At 42.9% G+C, this 16693-nt stretch overlaps 1 long non-coding RNA gene across 5 annotated transcripts; it reads left to right on the top strand.

Annotated features, from left to right (window-relative positions):
* Positions 1-348: 348 nt before the first annotated feature.
* Positions 349-14554, top strand: LOC149353243 (uncharacterized). 5 transcript variants are annotated; one of them, XR_016290940.1, is made up of 5 exons: positions 349-735; positions 1580-1627; positions 5793-7762; positions 9847-9953; positions 14461-14554. It is a non-coding gene; the product is annotated as an uncharacterized LOC149353243 (long non-coding RNA). The 5 variants fall into 5 exon arrangements; XR_016290939.1 differs by lacking the exon at positions 9847-9953; XR_016290938.1 differs by having other exon boundaries at positions 5793-9953.
* The last annotated feature ends 2139 nt before the right edge of the window (positions 14555-16693 follow it).

Genomic DNA, 16693 nt, shown 5'->3' with positions numbered 1-16693 from the left:
GCTAAACCAATTCTCACATTTCCCACGTTTATTTCAGCGCATGAAACATAGCCATAGCGATAAGCTCAGCCTAGTGGCGCCATCTAGTTGTTAAGACGGGAACCATTTCTGTCAACAAACCTACGCTCCTCTACTCTAAATAAAAAATAAAGCAAATTTTTCACTCATAAGTTTTCTTATAGGCGAGATGGCACCAAGCGAAAGATCGGTGCCCCATTTATGGCCAGTGAAGGCAATGAAAAAGGCAGTAACAACGAAGAATTGACTCCGAAGCGAGCGGTCCTGCTTCGAAGCGCGCCGCCATGTATGTTGACTGCAACTTCCTCCTCGCCGCAGCAGAAATCGGTCCCGGACGCGTATTTCCATTTCAGCGTACGTAGACGCATCGGCCGCTAGTTGCGCTGCTTGTCTGCAACGTCACATCCGGCGTTGTCATGACAACATTGGAACGCCGCTGCTGGCGTGCTCGTGTTTTGCTTGCAAATGGCTGTTCGCACCGTGAGTCGATCGGGCGACTCCTTCGCTTTGCTTACCCTTTTTGTGCACAGAGCCAGTTTGCCCTGCAATCTCCTTTTGGCAAAAAATAACTTCTGTTCTGAAGCCCTCCACTTCGGCGTTCCTTCGGAAGCGGAGAAATAGGACAAGCGAGGGAGATGCCGTTTCACAGGCTGCTGCGAACTGCGATGTGACTCGTCTATTATTCTGCGGTTGAGTGACTACTGTTTGTTGCGAAAGGTTGGTCGCAACTTCATATTTTGTACCATGGCTGTGTATCGCGATTAACTTCTGATCCGATGGAAGGAGGAGAGCAGTGCATTTGCCCTAGCGACATTAGATTACCGCTCTTGCTAGAAGCAACACGTTTCTGTTTAGTGAGCTATTCCTGCGTTAAGAAATAATACAATGGATTGGATGGTAGTCAGGTTGGATGCTAGCTTGTGACAGGGGTTCGGGCCAATGACATATGCACCTTCAACTGCACGCTTTCTGAGGCTACATTTTTCCTTAAGGTGCGGTTGCGGTGTTCACCGAGATGTGGAGATCTGAGAGCTACTGTATCATTTTCTCAAAAAACATTTCCTTTACTCAAAACACATGCTTTCACATTGCTCCGCATAAGCAGACTTACGTGCTTACCTGCAAGAAAAAAGCACAACTGACTGGACCAGTTTGTGTACGTTTTGTGTGTACTCGCAAAGTGCGTGTTGCAAGGTGGTAAGCACCAAACATTCATGTTACTAACATTGTCTATGTGCTAACAGATGCTGCTTGTTGAAATTGCTGCAGAAAAGTGCAGCTTGGATTAAATTTTTTGCCTTTATTTGCAGCGATTCTATGTGAGGAGCAAGTTTGGTCTGTAGACAAATTATTTCATTGATAGACAGGTCACCTGTGAGCCTTGAGTAGCCATGTTAAAAGAATGAGATGTGCTGCAGGTTATTTTCAGGGTGCCCTCTATCTCCTCTGGCTGTGGCTTGTTTCTCTGCGATGTCTGCTCTCACAGTATTACATTGCCTCAGTTATGAATGCTACGGATACCGAGTAACTGTACTCAGCTTTTTTTTTTTTTTACTTGCAGGAAATGACACCTCAAATTGCGGCAACACAAGTACAGGGTTGAGCAGAGGTGATTTCAAGACTTATCATTTCATGAATCTTAGATGCCTGCAAAACCTTTTAAACAATTTCTATTCATTGGGGCCATTGTTGCTGGGTGTAAGAACAGCCATATGCAATAAAGCTTATCGCTGCCGGGTCCTTTTTTTGTTTTGCGGATTTTCTTGATTGGCTTCAGTCGTTTGTGGCAGTTTGGCAGCTGTAACATTTATTGCAACCAAAGATTGCCTGCTTTGGCTATATTTACTTTTATATTTTGTGTGTGTGGTAGTCTCCTTTCTAAGGAATCCAATTTTTGTGTGTATGAACAACTGATATATGGCCACAGTGCACTTTAGCTAGTGTATTTCCAGGACATTATTTTAAAGACACTTAGGCTACCCTTGTCATGCACAGCCTTACACGTGCCATGCTGTACTTGTCATATAGAGTGCATGCAACAATAGCATAAAGTAATTGAGATTAAAGGAATGTTGTAATTGAGCATTTTGAGGCACAACCCCAACAGTTGTCCGATTCTAGCTCCTGTGGAGGGGCCGCATGTATCCAGTGCCAGACCTGGCAGAGCGTTCATAGACGGCCAGGCATAAGCACTACATTTTGGATCTGTTGCAGAGCTGCTACTCGAATTCAGCATACAGTAAGGCTTTTGGTGCTTTGGAATGTTTGCTTATCTTTATTTACAGTTATTCATAGGCCATTCTTGTTTGGTGACGTGCAAGCTAATATAGATGTCTTTTGTTTTGTATAGCTTAAATGCACATGCCGTGATGACATTCTCTTACAGTAGTGGTGAAAAATGTAGTAGTGTACCAAATTCATACCAATACATACATACACTTAAACATCGGACATGTAACAGTTAATCACTTTACACCACTATGCACAAGAAAGCCAGCAGAGGCAAAATACAATTTTACAGTAACTTAGTGACACCTTCCCTGCAAAAAAAAATTAAAACTCAAATGTGTTTCAGTATAGAAAATAGAGATGTTGTATGAAGACAGGCATACCGCACATCAAAACAGAATGAGAGGAAGGACGTGTGTATTCACCTCAGTGTGACCTGCAATGCACAAGGCAGAGTCAATGATAATTTTGTAAAGTGCGAAACTAGCTCCGGTGAGCCTCCAATGGAAAAGGTTTCAGCATCTTGGGAAGAGACCACAGCTGAGGGCTTGTGAGGTCCTTGAAGGGAGGAGCATTTATCGGAAAAGTAGATGGCTACTAGAAAAGAAGAGAGTGAGCTGGGAGTTCTTGTGGTGAGGAGGTCACCTTTTGTTGCAGCTCACCATTCTGGTCACCACTTTCTGTTGTCATTTCATCTTTTGTGCATACAGTGTTTGAAGGCATCTGCTTCAGGTAGGGAAAGTAAATGTCTCCAGGTCAAGTACTTTTCTGGAGTTGGTGGCACATCTTCCACAATGTCTTCGTTCAGGTGTTATCAGTCTTATTATAGGTGTTAATCGTTTTGTGAAACATCTTGATTGTCAGTGCTACAAGTCATTATTAGAATATCTCTCCATCAAGCTCCTTCTGGAATAAATTTCTAGCAAATATGGTTCTGACGCCAGTGCTGTTATAACCTGTTTTCTCCTCTGGCAGCACATTCTCCCAGCTTTTCAAGCATTAGCCACTATTTTTTTATTCTTATTTGCATTTGACTTCCAGTGCTTCGTTACATTTGATGAAAGTTGGATTGTCCCTGCTGCTAGAGAAAAAAGCTTCTCTACCTGTTCTGGACATGACAATCAAGGCAGCTGCTGGTGGTGTGTGCACTGATGGCTGTAATAATTTCACTTGAGTTTCTTCATTCAATTCAGTCATCTCCAGCTATACTTTTGTTCAAAAGTGGTGCATAACACGTCTTAAAAGCTCTCTGCATTGCTTTGTATTTGCAGTGCTGAAGTATTTCAGCATCAGTTAGTCGGCAAAGGTATCAACAGCCTACCTGAGTAAGGCGCTGCATTCTTTTTGCATCGCACTCATGGCTTCTTGCATTTTTGATGACACTGACTAATGATTCGGTACCATTCAGTGCATGATAATTGTCGGCTATAGCAGTTCAGTTGTGGACATTTACAGTAAACTTGTTTCACTGAATTTCACAATTTTGAAAGAGCTTCACTGCCATGTATTGCAATTTTATACTGATCAGAAGGGGTTGTTGCAAACATAATTACATGAAAAGCTGATTTCTGACCTGGGGAGTTTGACTCTTGGCCCTGTTTCACTCTGACTGAAACATCTGCATTTGGCTTGTTGCAGGTTGCTTTTCCATAATCCTTTGCATCACTTTAAAGAGCCTTTGGCTACCCTCTGGTCAAAAATGTGTTACGCCGAGGTAATGTGTTGTCATCCCTGGAACACACAGGCGCAGATAAATTTTCGAAAACAGGTATAATAGTGAGATGACATGATCATATAATTTCTTCGTGTTTGTCTCATTTCATGCCGTCTTTGAGGTTTTCCTTCCTTCCACGTGGCTGACTAGCCTGAGCAGACGAAGTTTCCCTTCTCCTATTTTAGCTCAAGGCAGATTTAGTCACACGCCTGTATCGTAGCCTCTCCTTGACAAGTACTCTTATCTTGATCTTTGCTACTATGAGAATTTTGGTCTTTGCGACTTTGAGAATTTGAGAATTTTGAGAATTTTCTTTGCAGCCCGAAGTTGTAGGTTGTTGTATCGTTCATTCTTGGGAGTCAGAAGTTTACAATTGACCTCACATTGAAACGGGCTCCGCCGTGTGTGCCTAATTCAGAAAATGCCGGTAATCATTCAGCGTGTGGGGCAGCACAGAATGGTTCACAGTGCTTTGTGGTAAATATAAATATCAGCGCTCTCTAAAATGTTTAAGTGTGAAGACTATACAAATGATGGAGCACACAGAACACGTTAAAGCATTCATGGACTATGGACAATAAACCAAAAATTTTGTTTTTGTGTGCAGATATCTGCATGGAGACGATGTGATGCCAGAGGAAGTACGTCATTGTGGTCTATGTTGCCACATTGGTTGCACCTGTCGTTCACCTGCCAGCCAGGATAATTGAGGCCATAAGTAGTAGCATGCTGTGTTGCTAGAAGCTGTGAACCATCATAGGCTTACCATTAGAGCTTTGCAGGTCATACTGAGTGTTAATGTACAAATTCATGCAGCATCAACATGTGACATAATCAACTGTAAACCAAACAAAAGTGCACAAAATCTAAGTTGTAACCAAACATAGATTTGAAAACATATCTTCAAACCGTTAAAAACAGCAGGCACGCACAAACGTTCAGGAATGGCATTATCTGAGTTGTAACCAGACTCAAATTTCAAAACATCTTCAAGCCTTAAAAACAGCAGTCACGCACAAGCATTCAGGAACGGCATTATCACAAGTGAAGCTGTATTACCATGAGCACCCATTATCCTTCGCTGAGAGGTAGAGGCAATGCTTTCATTCTTGGTAGGAATGAAATAACAGCTGAGTAAATGTGTAACATTGATTTCTTTCCATCTGCCTTGCATTGTCATTCTCTGCTTAAGGAAGTCAATGCACCAACAACTGTGTGATGGTGTTTAAATGTTCCAAACTCTCTTTACTGCACTTCTTTATGCTCGAGTGCTCAACTTGGCAGAATTTCTCTCATATACTCATACAATCAAACCTCATCATTACAGGGGAATCAGAATTTCTTCATTGTAACTATTATGTTGCTATAACCATTTCTACCCTAAAAAAGCAGTTTGGCATGTCAGTAAGGTGTACTCTAGACAGAATTAACTGATGGCAATAAGCAGCCTATCATGCGACTAAATGATTGTGGCATGATTGTTATGGTCACTAATTACACAAGTCGCAAAAGAAACGAAACAAAAAGATCAAACGTTTATCGTTATGTTTCACACGCACACAAAAATTGGCTCAATCACAATTCGCCTCAAAGTAATCTTTCATTATCCTCTGGAGGGTCTTCAGGGGCATTTGTATCCAAGCCAACCCCCGTTTGAGGCTGCAGATTTTGTTGTTCTGTGATCACTGTTTATCACATTGGCAAACAGATGAAACAAAGCTATAGGCTAGGTTAGTGCGCTCACTTTATACAGTTTCTCACTTGTGAAAAAACCAAGTGCACAAATGCAAAATACAGTCTTACGGTATGCTGTTTGTGCACACATTTTCAGTGATTCAACAAGTGTTGATTTGAGTGCTGTACAACTGCATCCAGTGGTCAGCATCTGCGGCATGTTGCAAGTTGGAGCGGAACACTTTCACATCAGGTATAGAGGACTCGAGGTCTTCTACACAATCTAAGGTAGCCGCCTCCGCCATTGTTTTCCACGAGGAGAGCTACAATTCAGCACTGTGAAGTGCTGTGTCGTCGAGCGCCGCAGGCAGCAAGTCCGTGAACTGCCAGCACGGACATATAGCATTGGAGACAAGACCAAGCTCAGAAGAGCGCAGGAAATAAAATCGCGTGAAGTAGTGTTTCGGTGTCGTTTATGAGATTCGTACGTGAGTTTGCTTTGTATACTTCTTTGCTTTGTTTTCTTTTTCATGTTGAAACATACCAAGTGTTTCAGCGGACACTTTCGAAAATTTTTATAAATATGCTTTTTGGGGTAAAAATTTTGCGGCACAGTGTTACCAGTGTTGGCAGACACCAGAAAAGTGGTGTTTTGTCTGAAGTCGTGAGCTGGTTAACTAATTTTTAATAATTACCTCTGTAACTAGTAGAGTTAGGCACCTAGTTGCAATTAGAGATTTGTAGCTGGTCGTCAGTAATAGCTATATCAGTTTTTAGAGTTTCGAAATCGAGGTTACCCTCGCTGTCGTGACTTGGCAAAATCTGGCTGCATCGTGCGAAAATACCACGGGCTTTCGAAAGCATCGAGGTAAAGCAACTGCTACAGTGCATGTAACTAGTCGAAAAAGCCAAATTTTGTTGAGCCACAGTGCCAAGAGTAATCGCGTTTTCTGATTTCTAAAAACTGATGTGGCTGTTACTAAAGACCAGCTATAAATCTCTAACTGCAATTAGGCGCCTAGGTGAGCTAGTTAAGAAAATTCGTTAACTAGCTTACTACTCACGACGATTCACCAGTTTTCTGGTGTTCGCCAACACTGGTAATACTGTGCCGTAAAAGCCATATTTCCTCCAAAAAGTCTATCTATAAAATTTTTTGAAAGTGTTCGCTGAAACTCCCGGTATATTTATAAATGCAACAGCAGCACACGGCTGTTTTGATTTCGGATCGTGTTCAAATGCTTTTAAACTTTTTGGATTCAAAAAAAGAAACGAGCGAGGTCATGTTTTGGTTTCGTTTATGAAGTTTGTAACGTTGTAAGTTTGCTTTGTATACGCCTGAATTTAGGTTTTACGTATGTACGTTCGCGTTACATACGCTCTCTTTGCTCTCTTTCGAATTTAGCGCGCGTGCCCCTATGCTAGGAAAATAGCTTTGTCAAGATGGCGGCGCCCAAGTCACCCGCTTCGGTGAGAATTCGTCAGTGTTATTGGGTTTTTAGGCATATTCTTTGCCTTTAAATAACACACGTGATATTCGCTTTGCCTCCTCGCGCCAAAAGCAGAACGAATGAGGGATAAACTTCCTCTATTTTCGATTTTAACTCAAACAAGACTCCGCCGACTGTGGATCGGCTTGATTTGGATGTTCAAGCTAAGGCAGTCATAGTCAAATGTAGCCGTTTCGGTGGGTGGCAGAAAGGTGCGAAATAACTCCACATGATGTTATTAAAAACGTTGCTCGGTTAAGTTGCCTAAAAAAATAGGCCCTGGCTGGACTGAATTAGCCATGGTACTAGCTTTGCTTTGCTAAGTGCGAATCACAGCGCATAAAATATTTTCACATTTCAACACCAGATGGCGTTACTGCGGCCTGCGCTAATGTTGCAGGAAGTTTTAAAATTCGAAAGCGTGCGACTTCTTTCGGCGGTTTTTGCTTTCGGCTGCTTTAGCGTTTCGAGTTCGCATCGCTTCGGTTTCTCGAATTGACAATCGTGCCTGCATTCAGTTACAGCGAACCTTTTGACGAGCAGATGCAAGAGGAGCCTGTGGCAACGAATGGCCGGATTGCGGTGAACTTGTGCAGCGCGTTTTCTGGCCGGTGATGTTGACGATAAGATATGCAAGGTAATGATTTTCGTTACTTGAAAAGAACAGCTAATCTCCTCTCTGCAGACCAGGTACAAGAAGCCCCCGTGAAGCTGGTAACTGTAATACGCCTGTTCGTGCGAAAGGAAGTCTGAGGGGCTCGGGAGACCTGCATTGCCGTATATTTGTATGCATTTTTTTTTATATTTGCACACAGCTCAGAAACATGCTGACAAGCAGTATTAACAGGCCTGCAGTCTGGACTTGGCAGGTTACTGGGGCCAGCCCGACACTGCTAGAAAAACCAGCCTAAAGTCCGAGCGCACATTGCCGACTTTATTTACACTGTGAAGCAGTCAATGAGGACGCTGTTGTCATTTGCTAGTTGAGGTGAGCACAAGTAGCAGGTTACCGATCATTTTCCGCTGTGAAGCCGGACTTTCCGATGCCGAACAGCTACACTAATGTTACAGTAAAATGTGGCAGTCAAAGCAGAGAAAGGCCCAACCGAGTAAGGTGTTCGCGCAAAGCTGTGTGCGTCTTGGCCAACACTGTGGCTGCGTTCAGCTAGAGCATTGGCGTTGAATGACATCAGTGATTGTACTGAGGCTGTTCAAGAAGCTCATTTCCTGCGTTGTTTAAATGTGGCAAGTGAACACTACAATGGCTCCTCTGTCTCGATGCCATTGTGAATGACAGGCCTCTCACATTAAAAAAAAAGGATTGAAAATTTTCACTTTCCATGTCATGCTCTCAGCAATTCTGTCAAAGTGCTCAAAGAGGTTAATTCAAATTGAGGCAGGTGTAACCATTCAGTCCTCCAAGAGAAAAACAGCCCTGGTGCTATTTTCAGTGCGAGATGGTTTACTACCTTATTTGGCGAAAAGTTTTCTTGTGCTCAGTGCTGAACCAATGCTATATGAAAGCATTTGTTCCTAACCTGGTCGTCATAAAAATTCCGACTCATGTCTTGTGTGATTTATTTGTGGATAGCCTTGATACCTTATAGGTGTAGACACATCAAATTTTTCTTAGTGTATTAGTGTTTTGGATTTGTGTAAGGCATCAGTAAGCATGAATTACTGCAAGAAATTTGCCTACGCTCAGTAAATAATTTCTAATTGAATTTCTCTTGCCACACAGTTTCTGTATTGGTTTCAGGTTGCCAAACAATGGTTGCAACGTCATAAGTGAGTATAAGATCACGTGAGGCCCACAAAAACTGCTCTATATTAGCTCCTTATCCAGTTGCTGTCATTCTGGCCTCTGAAGCAGCTTAGCATAAGTTTACAGGAATTAAATTATACAAAGCAGTGAATATATTGCAGCTTTTGTATACGTCATTCGATTTCATATACACCTATGGCGACAGAACCTTCGTTCAGCAGCCTGGAACGTAAGCTGCAGGACAAAAGAAAATCGATTAAAAGTTATTTATTGAGTGCTGGCGATTTCGATCCTATTACCCTTGTTTACTAATGTCATATGCACAGTTCCAGTATTTGCTATTTCCTTCAAACTATTTGCAAGGGAGTTTATTACAATCCGAGAAAATTTCAGTTTAGTCGGTCAGGTAGTCAGTTATTGAAAAAAGGATCAAAAATTTTCAAAAGGGTGATTTTGAGAAAAACGCAATTTTATGTTTGCACATATACTACAGCAGTTGAGAATGCACCAGCAGAGTACATGCACTTGTTGACTTTATTGGCATCTCCTCCGAAGCCTTCATGTTTATTCTCTCTGACGTTTCTTGCTCTCGGAGGAACTTCAGAACTCAGCAACAAGCTCCTTGGCAGCAGCAAGGCAACACGCTGCTTGACAAGCCGGTTGAGACAAACTTCTCGGCTTACACTTGATTGGATGCTATGTGTATTTAAAACTTGCACTTTCTGCTGTATCATCACCATAGATATATTACATCACTGCAAGTTGCAGTCTTCAACCTGTCAGTCCCAAGAAATGTTGTTTTAGGACAGTGGTATCAAATCAGCTGATTCATTTATTCGGTGGTTTTGAGTGTCCTGCCGTGGAGTCACTTTCTTAGATGACCTGGCAGTGATAAAGCCACAAACACTGGCTTAGCTGCTTGTAGAACAGCAGTTGGCAGGCTGTTTCTGTTGTAGGAGGCCTCTGGATTGCCTTCACCGAGGGCTCGGACACCATTTTTGTGAAACCAGCTCTTCGACAATCTGGCTTGTTGCTGTGAAACTTCCTCCTTCTCATCTACTAGGTAGGCACTGTCACCATGATGAAGCAAAGTGATCACAACAAAAACCTGTGACAACTAGGCTTCAGTGCTCTACAAAAGCATTCCTTATGATAAAACTTTCAATTGAAACTGATAAAAAAGTACAGAACTTGAACATCTATGTTATAAAAAAAAATACATGTCCACAAAAAAGATGATGGAAAACAACATGTAACCGAAATGCTTTTTTAAATACTATGAGGTGCAGTTTTCAACACGGTGTCGAACTGGAGTTTTTTCAGGTTCGGGTTTACACTTTTTGGGTTCAGTTCTGGGTTTGGCTCCAGAGCCACATTCCATTCCGGTTCAAAACGGTTCAGACTGTATTGAACCGGTTCAGACGGGTTCAGGATAAAAAAAATTTAGAATGTAGATGAGTTTTAATCAACCAAGCTTGCTATGCTGTTTACTTTTTTCTGGCACATCAATATATAAAATAAAAAATGCAAAAAATTTTTAAATGCGAGATGTTCTTACTTTACACACTTTATTTATTGTCCGCGGCAAAAAGGCGAATTTATGGCAAGAGCCGCAAAATTAAATGAACTCTAAATTAATGTAATTAATTTTAATTCATGCAAATTATTGCTTGCTGGTCACCACTATTGGTGCTTATAATTTTTGATAGGTGGATATACATTAGTGAACAAAACAATTAATTTCCATTTTTTTTTTATAAATTCAGAATATCATGAAAACAAGCTACCTCAATAAAACGGAGAGTTGAGCTAGTTGGTACATGTTTCTTGGAAAAAACAGCGCTAAACGAAAGGACAACGAAAAAGAGTACAACAGGACCGGCGCCGGTCCTGTTGTACTCTTTTTCGTTGTCCTTTCGTTTAGCGCTGTTTTTTCCAAGAAACAAGCTACCTATTTGCTATTTCTGACTACAGTTTGATGCAGTAATGTCCTTTTCATCAAGCAGGAGTTGCATGGTGCACTGTCTTGTTTCAGTTCCTTTTTTATGTTTGTCCTTTCATGGGCTGTTTCCATTTCATGAACTTTTCCTATGTTCTAAATCATTAACTTGCTGCCACTTTCAAGTGATGTGGTGTGTGGGAACATGGACCACTGCACATGTTTGTAAGAAATGGCCTAGGCCTAGTTAAGAGTTGCCACGACTGCTCAAATGGTAATTATCCCTGGCCACAACTCTGGGATTGTCATCTCTCAGTGGTTTTCAGAGTAACGGAGTTGACGGCTTTTCAAGTTTTGAATGGATATAGATTCAGAGGAGGTTTGGTTTTTTGGTCTTCATCGGAAGAGGCCAAATCAACCCCCTGTCCACTACTCTGCTACGGAGGGAGTACCTGGCTGCTGGAATGAGAGAGGGAGCAGGAACTGGTTCAGCTGACCTAGCTTGTTTGGCTGCTGTCTGTGTAATCAGGCTGCCAGATTGGGCTGCCTCCTCCTCAAGGAGGGCACTTCCGAGCTGCGACTTCATGAAGTGTTCCAGTTCATCACAGGGACTGAAATTTTTGTGCTGTCTGCTCTGACCACTTTTCTGCAATGCAGAAAAGTTTACAATGTTTACAAGTTTGCAAGGTTTGAAGTTTACAAGTTTACAAGGTTTACAATGGCGGGCTCCGTGCGAAGATCGTCCTCCCCCAAATGAAAAAGAAATTGTTCGCATGAGCCAAGAAAACTCTCGACTCTATGCTTTCAACTTTTACAAAGTTTTTTTTTCTCGTACCAGGATCTAAAATGGTCGTATGAACTGTGAAATGTCATGTGCCATGTGCTAAGCTAAACGACTGGAGCGCAGCTTCATACCTACACGCGTGCAAAAAGAATCGGGCTTACAGTATGATATAGGCTAATGAACACCTGGCGTGGATAGGTTTCGAATGTAATACAGTGCTTTTATTAGAGTAATCGAAGTTCTTGTCATGTGGAAATGGTAGGATTTGTTGTATACTTAGGCCAGATGCACTTTATATGAACCTCATTATCAAATTTTATCATTAAATCATGGAGGCGGCAACGGCACTGCCACAGGCTGATTCTCCTTTTGTACAGTAGGCCTCCTTGAACAAATTCAAGGTGTAATGAACAAAAAGATCTAATAGTTTATTGTTGGAAAGATTATGGTTTCATAGGCACACAATATTCTGGGCTTTAGATAAGAGTTGAAACAGAACGGTGACTCGAAGCGCTCTTCTAAGCTTCTGAGAACTTGGTAGAAAAGGAGGAAGAGCTGACATTATGAGTTGCCATGCTGACCTGCGGAAATTATGTGCATTGAAAATTTTTGTATTTGATCCTGCAGCCATGGGTTCCATATCCATGGGTGTATATGAGCTCGAGCCGTGTAGGAGGCATGTAAAGAGACATCTGCCTTTGCAACAGTGGCAATGTGAAATTCGATAAAGGGAGCTGACAAAACTGCACCCGCGAATTTGGCCTGCACCCATACCAACGGTGAACTAGTAAGGTGAACAGCAACGAAAGGTTGCTATTCGTGTGACGTTGTAATCCTCTGCTTCGGTTGTAAATAGACACTGGCATGATGCCTTATGCTGCCTCGAGGGCCCGTGAATATTTACTTCCCTCAACTGTGAACACGAAAATAGCTTAGCACATGCGTCAAACTTCGCTGTCGCCTGAAGTTTGCCGCCACTCACAGCCACTCACCCATGTCCTATCACCACTCGTCTCTCTCCCACTTACATCCACTCACTCGCACTCACACTCATGACCACCCACACATCCATTCACTCGCACTCACAACCACTCACTCACACTCATGACCACCTACACTCGCATCCACTCACTCACACTCATACTCACTGACGTAGGTGTGAGGCGATATGAGTGCACTCATGAGTGAGTGTGCCGACCTATGCTGTTAAGAGCCAGATTCTTCTAGGCGTCCGTGCTGGGCAGTCCCACAGCAAGTGATGAGTGTTGGCTTCAATATCTTTGCATTGACATATTGGACACCCAAGTCGAGGAAGGAGATCTCGAAACTGAGGCCATTTCTGAGTCACAGCTGGAGTGAGGGCAACCCCAACCCAGATCCTCCGAAGCACAACCTCCTCTGCAGAAGAGGGTTACCGCACAGGCTGAGAGCACGTTTTTGGCACAAGAGGTGTTCCTTTCCTGATAAAAGAAAGGTACACTGTAGTAGCTTCGTTGCTAGGCCCTTATGTCTTAGTCAAGGTTTGAAGGCGAAGCTCTAGACCCTCCGCTACTGGCTGTGAACACCTCAAACACTTATCGCATCCCTAAAGCAGCTTGTCCACAGCCAGAAGGGTCTCGACCAGAAGCATATGACCAAGCTTGAGAGCTTAGAAAATTGGCTTGATAGGGTCTACTTTGAGGGAACAAATGTGCACAGTGCATTTTTCAAAAAATTAAACGCTACTTTTATCTGACATTGTCTTTTGACTGTAATAAGGCAAGTCCACTTAGTACAGATTTCAGATACAATGAACGCAATCCGTGTGACTGTCAGGTTCGTTATAAGTAGGCTCAACTGTATTCAAAGCCTCTGTTGGCTGCTAGCTCTCTAGAGTGTACAGGTTATCAGCAAACACAGATCGCGACAGGGAATTCGCCTCAGCCAGGTTCACAGTTCACAACCAGCTCACATTTCGGTTTCACGGGCCGCCTGTTGGCTATGGTTACCGAGATCGGTTGAGACTTAATACTACAAGAAGGTTAGAAAAGTGATGTGCTGCCTCTTCATTTGTTGTCTTGCCAATTTTTGGGGCAGGCAGGCAAAAGAGTTGGAACAAAAGCTCGCAAAGTAGCGTTTGATCTAGTTTTTAGCATTATCTCAACTCCTGCAGCTGCTGAAACAGCATGATATAACCAATTGAGCTATAGTTTTATTTCAAAGTGTGAACAAATGGGCCGAAATTTGTGGTCCCTACTCATTTAAAAATTCCCACATGCTGCTGGACTGCTTTAAGTGCGAAGAAAAACGGTTGTGGATAGGCTTTCTCCTCCAGACATTTGTGAGCCTGCAGAGTACTCTTTTGTCTTCCCAACTTGTAGAAATGCTTTCTGTAGAACAGGCTAAAAGTCTTGAAAGGGCATATTTAGACCTACCATCCCATTCCTTCTTTGATGGCAGTACTGTACTTGGTGCTAAAGTAATCGTGTGTTTCATTTGTGAATGACAATCCCATTGTTCGTGTAATAAAAGGGACCAAATGTCACCGTCTCAAAATGCAAAAGTATTGACGCCAAGACAGTGCAGATATTTATTTATTTATTAGTACCTCACAGGCCCCGAAGAGCATTGGGTGAGGGGGGCAAATCGAAAAAAAGGTATATACAGATGGAAAAAACCGTAATATCAGACAAGAACGCGGTAAGCATGTAAGCATGCTTTATGGTTCTACAGCGGATTTGCATCGTCACCAAAATATTATCCCCAGAGGGTATTAAACGTGCACTAAGGCTAACATGGTGAAGTCTTATTCACAGGTATGGATAAATGTTGACTGTGGCTCACTGTACTGTTCATTTTCTTTTCCAGACATACTTGTATTTCAAGCGGCAGGAATAATTTCATCACTACTTGATGTGTCTGCAATAGTAACGTCCAGAATAAAGACCTTTTCAAAGATACAGTACTGCTGGAAGATCTCTTTTATTGTTTTGTTTTTGGATAAATTGTGTCAGCGCACATCTTGCTCTTGCACGTCATGCATGTCTTAGATTTTCTCAGTCTTTCTTGACCCTTGGAGAACTACAAAAGCTTCCTTGAGGTGCCGAGGAATGCCATGCATCTTAGTTTATACCCTTTGTGCTGTACACGTATGCATACAAAATGAAGATGCGAGAGAGAGCCTGTTAGAAGAATACTCAAATTCATTGAATGATGACTGGCCATATAGTGAGAACCTATAAAGCAGTTATTGCGACTAGTCCGAAAGTGAGGTGAGTAAAGCAAAGCTCCAGGTTCATGCATGCTTGGATATAGACACTTCAGGTAACCCAGTAAGAACTCGGTGGTTCTATAGAACACAGTTTGATAATCCGTGAAAGTATGTATGCACATACAAGCAGTGGCTGGCTTGCTGTGCATCTGTAAAAATTGGCAGTTCTTCTGATGTCCCACCAGACAATAGCGTCTTTGAAAATTGAAATATAAATTGCACTTCCTGTGCTCCCACCTAACTCAACTTTCTTCTGTACAGGGTTATCCACTGCCAACTTGAACACAGGAGCACACTCTCTGGTTACACTTCAGCTCTGTAAAGTGCCACACGGAAGAGAAGTCTACGTTATTGTATGTATGTGCAAAGTTTAGCAATTGTGGCAGCTCCCTGCACCTGTTCAACAGCTCACATTTGTCCATAATATGCCAGACACATGTTCAAGTTGGAAGGTAACAGCCCTCTTAGTGCATGTCCCAAGGCACGCCCCTGAGTAATAATGCCTGCTAACAAATGGCATATTCAAATTGTGCGACAATCTTCCTTTTCCAGATGCTCGTGTCTGATGTTGACTCCTGACCATTTACATGCTTATTCCACTCATCTTAAGAATAAGCCAACTATACTGATTGGTTTGGGCTGATACAGTTATTGTTTTACAAGCCTTACAGTACTGACTCGTCAAAAGATAGCTGAATCCTCCATTGCTTTTTTGGCCACATCTCCAGGCGTTACGCATGCTTAAAGCACCATATGCACGAGTAAGGGCAAAGGCTGTTGAGTAATAGAATGCCACAGGAGAACAGATAAAGCTGACCAACCAGAATTTCAGTAAAGCAGAAAGCCTGTTGAACCAAATGAACGTGCACTTGAACAGTGCCACCACAAATAGAAAGTTCGATGAGCCCAAGACAAGCACAACTATGTTCAGTAAACAACAGCATCCACAGCGATTGCTTTAGATAAGCAATGTAATGAACTCCAAGGAATTAGCAAGGTTAAGGAGGGAATTAAAGAACAACTTCCCAGTTTCGCGATGGTTGAGGTGAAGTAAATAATAGACCACTCGACCTTTATCATTATGTGCGGTTACTTGTAGACATATCTAAGTGTTTGGATGGATAAGTCTTCTTGCTCCAATACACTGTAGCGCAGCAAAAGGCGAGGACACAAGAGACGAGCTCGTAGTGTTCGTCTCTTGTGTCCTCGTCTTTTGCTACGCTACAGTGTATTGGAACTATGTAACCAACAAGCCCAAAAAGCCACGCTACTGAAGTCTTCTTGCTCGATCCCAGCACCGCACTCTTTGCTGGCACGAAGCATGCAAACTCCGATCCTTGGCAGTCGTGCGGTCCTCGTCGTTGAACGTGTTATTAATGCACTTACTTTGCTCCCGCTGTCGCCTTGTAAACGAAAAGGAACGCGTCGCAGAGGCAGTCGTGCCAGCCAGAGAGCACGAAGTGGCCTGAGCGGCTGACAGACGCGAACGGCGTTGAACACTTACTGTACTCCCGCTATCTCCTTTTAAACGATAAGGAACGCGTTACTGAGGCACTCGTGCCAGCCAGACAGAAAAACACGAAGGCACAGAGAAGTCACAGAGGCAGTCGTGCAAGCCAGAGAGCACGAAGTAGCCGAAGTGGCCTGAGCGGCTGACAGACGACGCGAACGGCCATTCCCAAGCACACTCTTCCTCCATGCCCAAGCAAAGCGCGAACAGTGGCGTCTCAATGTTGTCATGACAACGCCGGATGTGACGTTGCAGACAAGCAGCGCAACTAGCGGCCGATGCGTCTACGTACGCTGAAATGGAAATACGCGTCCCGGACT

The sequence above is a fragment of the Amblyomma mixtum genome, chromosome 3 (assembly GCF_055824585.1).
Source record: "Amblyomma mixtum isolate Tamu chromosome 3, ASM5582458v1, whole genome shotgun sequence".
Lineage (NCBI taxonomy): Eukaryota > Metazoa > Arthropoda > Arachnida > Ixodida > Ixodidae > Amblyomma > Amblyomma mixtum.
This window is presented reverse-complemented; position numbering and strand designations above follow the sequence as displayed.